Below are 9,230 nucleotides of genomic sequence, written 5' to 3'. Positions count from 1 at the left end.
TGTCTGCTTTCCCTTTTAGTTCCATAGTTAATTTGTCCATTTCCACGCACTTGAAGATTTTTTTGATTATTAAACCTTCAGGTGGTGTGGAGTTTTTCTTCCAATACTGCGCATAGGAAGTTCCTGCTGCTGTTAATACATGTAACATAAGATATTTTATTTCTATTATAATTTCTTTTTATTATTCCTAGGAGGAATAATTCTGGGACAAAATCAATTTTGTTTTCAAATAATTCCTCTAACCACAATTGTATCACTTTCCAGTATTTTTTCGCTTCGGGGCATGACAACCAAGAATGAAAAAAGGTACCTTGTTGTTCACACTTCCAGCAATTTGGTTTTAAGTTTGGATAAATCTTAGCCAATCTTGGAAGGTGCGATATATCAACGGTAGAACATTTTATGTTGATTTTCCTTATAAGCCGCCAATTTTGTTATTTTATAATTCTTATTCCAAATCTTTTCCCATTCTTAAATCAACAGTATGTCCAAAATTTCTACCCCATGAGATCATTGATCCTTTCACAATCTCTTCTGCTCTATCAATTTCTAATAAATGTTTATATATCTTTGATAATTTCTAATCTCGGCCAATCAAAATTTTATTTAGTGTTTGTGATTCGTTGAAAAGACTGACCATTTAATGCCATTTCTGTCATACAGAGTCTGCCTACCAAGATGAGGTGGACCGGTTGCTTTCGTGGTGTGGAGACAATAACTTGGTCCTCAACACCAATAAGACCAAGGAGTTTATAGTGGACTATAGAAGGAACAGATCAGACATCCAGCCCTTGCTTATAAATGGAGACCAAGTGGAGCAAGTGGACAGTTTTAAGTTTCTGGGTGTTACCATAAAAGAGGACCTGACCTGGGGTGCCCACATTGCAGTACTGGTCAAAAGGACCCAGCAGAGATTATACTACCTGAGACTTCTCAGAAAATAACAACTGAATGAAAAACTGCTGGTGACCTTCTACGGCTGCACTATAGAGAGCATTTTAACATACTGCACCTCTGTATGGTTTGCCAATTGCACAGTGGCAGATAGGAAAGCACTCCAGACGGTTAACGTCATTGCCCAGAAGATCATTGGTTGCCCTCTCCCCCCTTTGGAAGAGCTTATAACTCCCGCTGCCTTAAGAAAGTTCAAAACATTCTCCAAGATCCATCTCCTCCTGAGAACCCTTTTTTTTAAACTATTACCATCTGGCAGATGGTACAGAATAATAAAAACAAGGACAAATAGGCTGAAAAACAGCTTCTATCCCAGGGCAGTAGCTCTTTTGAATTCTGTATAGTGCAGTGTTGGTGTGGTATCGGCGGTTTCTGGTTCAATGTGTGAAGGGTGAAGGATGTGTGTTTGTGTTTATTTTCATGGTCATAGTCATGATGTGCACTGAAGATGGTGTTTGATTTTGTTGTACGAGGCGCAATGATAATAAAGTAAACTAAACTAAACAGTAGAATGTGTATACTGAAAAGGATATGATACTTCTGCCTTTTAATGGCTGTTACAATACAAATGTTCTCAGCTGCTGCTTTATGCTTTGGGTTGTTAATAATTTTGATTGGCTTTTTCTGGTTTAATTATTAGCTGCCTAGTCAAGTACATAGATGGGCAGCCACATAAATTGAATTAATATATTTCTATTCTAGTTTTCTAATCTTATCAGTTTATTGCTGACTTCTATGTGCCTATTGTCTTAATCTCTATATAATATGGTCACTCTCTAGAGAGCTAAACTCATTACCTACAGAGGATTTTTGGAGGAGGGTTCTATTTCTGTTTTGTCCAAGTTTTCCTTTCTCTTCATCTTTTCTCATTGTTTGTTCTTTGCTGTTTTTGATTCTTCTCCTCTTTCCCTTTTGAGGAAATTGGCTAGAAGAATGTTTACCTTACACCACTCTGGGGAAAGGAAAACAGACCCCCCCTGTTTTTCTCAGCTGCTGCCTCCTTATTGCCTGTTTCTCAGCAGGATGTCCACTCTTTGGTTTGCGTTGTTACTTTGAGTCTTGGGTTTTGGCTCCATTTATTCATTTTCCTTTTTCCTCCTGTCCGGCGCTGCTGTTTGATTGGCAGCTAGTATTTGATCGGCATCTGGGTTGCACTGACAATGGTGGAGGGCCAAGAAGAGAGGAGGAAGGAGCAACAGGACTTATTAACCTATCACTATAGTAGGCCTTGCAATAGCCACAGGATGCAGACAAACTTCCAAATGATCTGTCAATTAATTCCTGCTGTCACCAACATTGTCATCTGAGTGTGTAAGGCAATTGAAAAATAACATGCTGGACTAAGATTGGTCTCAGCCTGGTCCAGTAGGTATGTTCTTACATTCTTAACATTTTCTCCATCCTTGCAAAGGAGAGATGGTTTGAAACACATCTCCCAGGGATCAGATACTGTATCTTAAATCTTCATCAGGTTTAATTAAGCTAGTTATGGAAAGATGGGCAGCAAATTTAACAAAAAACAAGTTACAAAAAATATTGTATGTTGTTTAAAAATAGATTTGTTTAAATTGTAATGGTACCTTGCAGTTTTAGGAAATTTGAGAAGTTTCTGTCTATTATAAATATGAACCGATCAGGAACAATTCTACTTGCTTCTATCTTAAATCAGAGCAACCACTCAATAAAGGAAAAATAAATTAATAGCAATACAACAAAGCAAATTGCCAGGCAGTAGAGATTTCTTCAAGCATTATTAGCAAAAATGCTTCTACAATAACATTTCTTATTCTGACATCTGATTCCTGTTGCAAAGCTAAGAGAGAGAAAATGACTCGCCAAGAAATTATACCTGAAAGAAATAAAAATATTCTATTTGCCATTTGCTTATGGCACAGTTTCATAGGATATTTGGCAATATTTGACAGTGAACAAAAATTTATCCTTGATTGACCGGTCAATTGATAATATTTGACTGATGAACTGACTTGCCAGGTTAGTGAAAATTTCAATAAGGTCATAATCAGTTAATTAGTATCTAACAGTGAAATTGCAGTGAAGAATTGGCCCACTGAAGATACTTTGTATTTGTGGATATGTGCAATAAGCTGGACCCAGTTTAATTTAGTAAGCATTTATTTTCATAATCAATTTGCTCCATTGCATTCAGTACATCTAAAATATGAATTAATGATTTTACATTTCTAAATTAACCCTCACTCATAAAGTTCCAGATTGATGAACCAAATAGCAAAGTGCAATTAAAACTTACTGTAAATTAAAAAAAAACAGGAGCTAACATGATACACTATAATCTGAGAGTGGAATTGAAGTTAGAATAAAATAAACCATTAAAGTATTTCTCATTCATTTCAATATTTATAAGAACAATAACTTTGTTCTCATGAGGAATAATAAAAATAAAATAGCAAGAAATTGCAGCAAAAATAATATATTTTTATTCAAAGTTTTTTTCTTAATATCAAATACAAATAGAAGTAAATAGAAATAAAGACCATGGAAAAAGGAGACGTGACATATCCCTCGCCCTCTCCTTTAAAGATAAAGGTAAAGGTTCCCCTCGCACATACCTGCTAGTCATTTCCGGCAACTAGGGGGCAGTGCTCAACTCCGTTACAAAGCCGAAGAGCCAGCGCTGTCCAAAGACATCTCCGTGGTCATGTGGCCAGCATGACTAAACGCTGAAGGTGCACGCAATGTTGTTACCTTCCCACCAAAGTGGTCCCTATTTTTCTACTTGCATTTTTACATGGTATTGAACTGCTAGGTTGGCAGAAGCTGGGACAAGTAACGGGAGGTCACTCCGTTACGCAGTGCTAGGGATTCGAACCACCAAACTGCTGACCTTTATGATTGACAAGCTCAGCATCTTAGCCACTGAGCCACCTTTAAAGATATGTCAGCTAAATGTTCGAAGTGTAATCAGACTCCAGGCTCGTGCTACCACATGTGGTGGATGTGCCCAAAAGCAAAAACATACTGGACAAAAGATACATACTTGGATAGAAAAAATGATAAAGGAACATATAGATTTAAAACCAGAAATATTTCTGTTGGGTATCATATTAGAAAAATACAATAAAGGAATTATGTGTCTAATATTGCATGTGTTAACAGCAGCCAGAATTGCATTTGCACAACATTGGAAAGGCCTGGAGATCCCTACAGAAGAGAATATAATAAAAAAAATATTAGAATGTGCAGAAATTGATAAATTAACACTTGAAATTAAAGAGAAGGAAGATATGGAATATTTTAAAGCATGCAATTCATTTTATCAATGGTTAACAGAAACCGAAGTTAGAATATTCAAAAGTATAAGAAAAGGATTTATTTTATCATGATGGTTTATTATGATATGTTTATTAATATGATTTAGTATTAACAATTATTAATATGTGGAGAAAATATTGGTATTATATGATCACTATTAATGAACATGATGATGATAATGATGATGACTATTGCTCAAATTAACTGTAACCAGACAACACACTGTTTATATAGACATTGAAATTATTGCTCTTTCTCTATATATAGTAAAAATAAAAAAATATTTAAAAAAGAAAGAAAAAGGAGAGGGGGAAAATGATGTAATTAGAAAGAGGAAAAAAGAAAGAAAGAAACCAAAAACAGCAACTTTCAATGTTTTTCGGTGCAATAAGATAAGAAATAAAATTATAGTATCAACTTTTTTGGGGGTTTTTGTTATAATTATTAATACTGGGAGACATATAGCTAGTTTCACCTCATTTCTAAAACTATATATTACAACATCTAACTAGCGGCTTTGTTATTAAAAAAATCAAAGATTTTATGAGACCTGGTTAAGAAAGTGACAAATGAATCTCCCTGGAGATTCACTAAAAGGATCTTCTCTGTCAGCCATCCTTCTCAGTTTACTCAGTCTGTCTGAGTTGTGATTGGTAAAGCAGGATTAGATCTAATAATTCTGTTCTTGCATAAATCTTCAATCTTTTATTACACTCACAGACCAGAATTAAAAACTAAAACATTGAAACAAAACAGAACAAGATATAACAGTGGTAGCTTTTTTGACGGGTGGCCAATTTTACAGATAGCAGAATTTAACCACATTCAATACAAATGTATCATGCTGATCCAATAGTAACAACTGCACACCAAAGAGATCAGAATTTCCTGGATATTGCATCAATTGAAAAGTTGTAAGTCCACGAATCTTTACAGAGGTTACAGTATAAGGAGGACATATGCTAAAGATTCAGTGGCCCCTTGTGCACAGGGGCACAATCTCAGCTCATATGGGGCATTTTTGTATCTGCTCTCCAGAACTATCATGGTGAGAGCATTATCATATATATGCTAGATTTAGTGCCCTTTGAATATAGAAACAGCTATACAATACCATAGGTTATATTCAGGGGTAGGATTCTACCAGTTCGCACCTATTTGCTAGAACCGATTGTTAGAAGAAATTACTGGCCTAATCCTATAAGGAAGGCAGGAAGGAAACATTCTGGTGTTGCTTACAGAAACTGCCTCTCCATTAACTCTTATTACATTCTTGGCAGGACTAGACTTCCTGTCTCAAGAACATCTCTGGAGTTTTTTTTCCCCTCCTTTGCTGGTACTTTGCTTGTGTGGAGTGACCATTCAAAGTTACAATGGCACTGAAAAAAGTGACTTATGACCATTTTTCCCCCTTCGACTGTTGCAGCATCCCCACAGTCATGAAAGACCAGGTGAGGAGATGCGTGCCTCGATGTGAGTGATGTTGAGTTGGCCACGCCCAGCCAATAACATGACCGCCAAGCCATGTCCACCCAGTCACATGACCACCTAAGCCACGGCCACCACCTAAGCCACGCCCACAGAACCGGTTGTTAAATTTTTTGAATCCCACCCCTGGATTATATCTGATTTATCAGGACTACATAAATCTTGTTTTAATTTCAAGAACCTCTCACAAATGACATGTAGAGGTAGACAGTGAGAAGAATTAATCAGTGGAATGACTTGCCTCTGGAAGTTCTGGGTGCTCCATTACTGTGGGTTTTTTAGAAGAAATTGGACAGCCATTTGCCCAGAATGGTACAGAGTCTCATGCCAGAGCAGGAGGTTGGACTAAAAAGCTTCCAAGGTTCTTTTCAACTTTGTTATTCTGCATTCTGCCATCTTTCTCTTTCTTAATGATCTCCAGGATAAGAAAGAAGAGTATTTTTTAAGACAGGGATATCATAAAATAGGACCGAAAAAGATGGAGCTTGACTTATTCTTGATTCTGACTTTACTGTGATCTCAGTCCATTGGTGGTTTAAAACAGCTCATTCATAAGAGAAGTGACAAAAATAAATCTTATACCACTTCTAAACAATTTTTAAAAACAGACACTTATAAAGATATATTTTATATAGAATTTAATCTAGAATATAAAATAGAATAAAAAGCAAAGAATTCTGCTTAGTAACAATCAGCCTGACTGAATAAAGTGGAGTTTCCCTTTCACCTTTCCTAAGGTGACTTGTTTTTTTAGGAGAACGAAAGGTTCTTGTTGGTTTGCAGGTCAGCCTGAACCCCAGCCTTCTGGAAATTCCTAGTTCACAGTTGTTCCCATTTTAACCAGGCATTTACCTTGGAAGCTAGAGTATTTGCTGAGCATTGCAGCTATGTTCATGTTCAAACAAATTCTTTGGCCATTGTGACCTGTATCACAGGGCTATGTAACCCTTGCAAGTAGTGTTGCCAGAGTGGAAAAATAATTTGCAAAAACATTTTGTGAATTCATATATTTTATTTTTTAGTCTTATGAATACTTAATTTATCCTTCCCAGATCTTTATATATGCTTTCTGGGTGCTCTTCACAATGGTTGCCAAGATTTCAACAAAATGTGGAAAAAATTAAATTAAACATATTAAATAATATCTATTTAATGTTTTTCCTTTATCATAAATTAAAGGTGACAATCTGGGGGGAAATATTCAAGGTTTCTGGATCTCAGGTTTGATTTGATTTAAATCCTATCGCAGACCCATAATTTCAACACTTTTCATGATTTTTTCCCCATTGCCCTATAAGAGATGACTAGGCTGAACCTGATGGAGGGGTCAAATGCATCATCAGTAATGAGTCCTTTCCCGCCCGCAGAAATGGACAGATTTACATTGAAGATTAAACAGAAAGAAGATACAGAATACTATCAAACATGGAATTTATTTTATCAATGGCTAGAAAAAAAGGGTAAAGATTAGGAATATAATTTGTATTGTTAAGCAAACCAAACAATCCAGACAACATGATGTTTATTAAGCACTAATTAAATGTAATAGTAGAAAATTAATAAAACTTTATAAAGAATAAAGAAAAAAGAATCTGAACTACTAGCAAACAAGGGAAATTAGCGGGAGATAAGACTAGAAGGAATTCAAGGTGGGCTGGACCTAGATCTCTTGAGGGCATGAAGGGACTCATGATGTCTCCCATGGGCTCAGCCTAATCATCTCCTACATGTTCCTTTCTTTCCAATCTTTTGGATCCCTTAGTTATCTGACTGATTTCTTCAGCCACCTCTCCCTTCCTTTCACCCTTTCTCAGTGACATGTAATATTGAAAAAGAAGAGGAAGAGCCCAATATAACAACTCTTGATCCTGGTTTTCCCTACTTGTCTGAAAGTTAGCAAATGAAGGATAACAACAACAACCTTCCAGAATATCTGTATATCTTGATCTCATTTTCTCTCTTTATTACTAATTTAAGATCTCCTATTTCTCTTTTTCAGTGCTAAGTATTTCCAGGCTCCCAATGTTGTTCTTTTTTTTTTTTTAAAGGTTGGCTGAGTTTTTAGTTTGATAGTTTAGTTTAGTTTGATGAAGAACAATTTTATACTTCAACAAGTCTATTACACAGCTTTTGGGCATTTATGCATGTAAACCATATTCTGTTATTGAGCATAACAGTAATTCTGACTAATTCATATAAATAGATGGATTATGAAACTTGGAACCATATAAAAAAAAAAAGCCACAACTCAAATAATTTCAAAAGTTGCCAATATTTTGATGGTATTAACATATGATCAAGACATCTAGGCATTAACATTAATCAATACAAAAGTGTTGTGATGATCTGTTTTGTGATTTTTACATGTTAGATGCAATTAATAGGGTAGATGCAATGAATTACTTTAGAGTTTAGAACTGGGAAATCCCCAGCATGATAACATTACCATACCACTGTTGGTTGGATCTCTCTTAAAATGTAATTATATTATGTATTAGCTCAAAACACTGAGCAAATACAAATGACTGTCTTCCAGTTACAGACAAACAAATGACTTTAAAAAAAATAGGCACAGAAAGTAGGCCTAAAGGGGTGTCAGTATGATGCCATGTGGCTACAGTTCTTTAAGTGACAAGCTGACAGCACACACATGAACAGATGCTTTACAGATATTGGACTCATAAAAGAAAAATGATATTTATTATCAACAGTGAGGTCCAGCATGAAAAAGCATAGATTTGATTTATCCTAGCAGTGCAGTTGCAGCTGAAAAATGTTACTGCGGCTGGTATTTCTCTGGGTAGTTCTCACAGAGATTTCCAAAATGAAGCCTTTGGGGATAGGCAGTCTTGGGGTGCAGTGGTGGGATTCAATTTTTTTTTTACTACCGGTTCTGTGGGCGTGGCTTGGTGGGCATGGCAGGGGAAGGTTACTGCAAAATCCCCATTCCCTCCCCACCCCACTAACCTGCTTTCCAGCTCGGTTCTCCTGGGCAGGGCAACAAAAGAAGACCCAGCCAATCAGCTGGGACTCGGGAGGCAGAGAAAAGATGGGAGCGGGGCCAGTCAGAAGTGGTATTTGCCGGTTCTCTGAACTACTCAAAATTTCTGCTACCGATTCTCCAAAACTGGTCAGAACCTGCTGAATACCACCTCTGCTTGGGTGCAGGACACATGGCCCCGCTGCCTCTTCTATTCTGAATACATCCTTAGATACATTAGAACTGACAAAATGTTTCCCACTGCTTTTGTGAAAGTCAGCCAATAAAAATCCTGCTAACTTGAGGGAATCAATTGTTTCACTATCTTCCCCTTCAGAGGTAGTCCTCGACTTACAACCATTTGTTTAGTGTCCATTCAAAGTTACAACATCCCTGGAAAAGTGACTTATGACCGTCCTTCACACTTATGGCCATTGCAGCATCCCCAATGGTCACGTGATTAAAAATTTGGACTCTAGGCAACTGCTTCATCTTTTTGATGGTCACAGTGTCCCAG

This window comes from Notechis scutatus, chromosome 3, assembly GCF_049901735.1.
Source record: "Notechis scutatus isolate UNSWTSFEM ecotype Mainland chromosome 3, rNotScu1.2, whole genome shotgun sequence".
In the NCBI taxonomy this organism is placed as follows: domain Eukaryota; kingdom Metazoa; phylum Chordata; class Lepidosauria; order Squamata; family Elapidae; genus Notechis; species Notechis scutatus.
The sequence above is the reverse complement of the archived record's forward strand: the minus strand, read 5'-3'. Positions refer to the sequence as shown.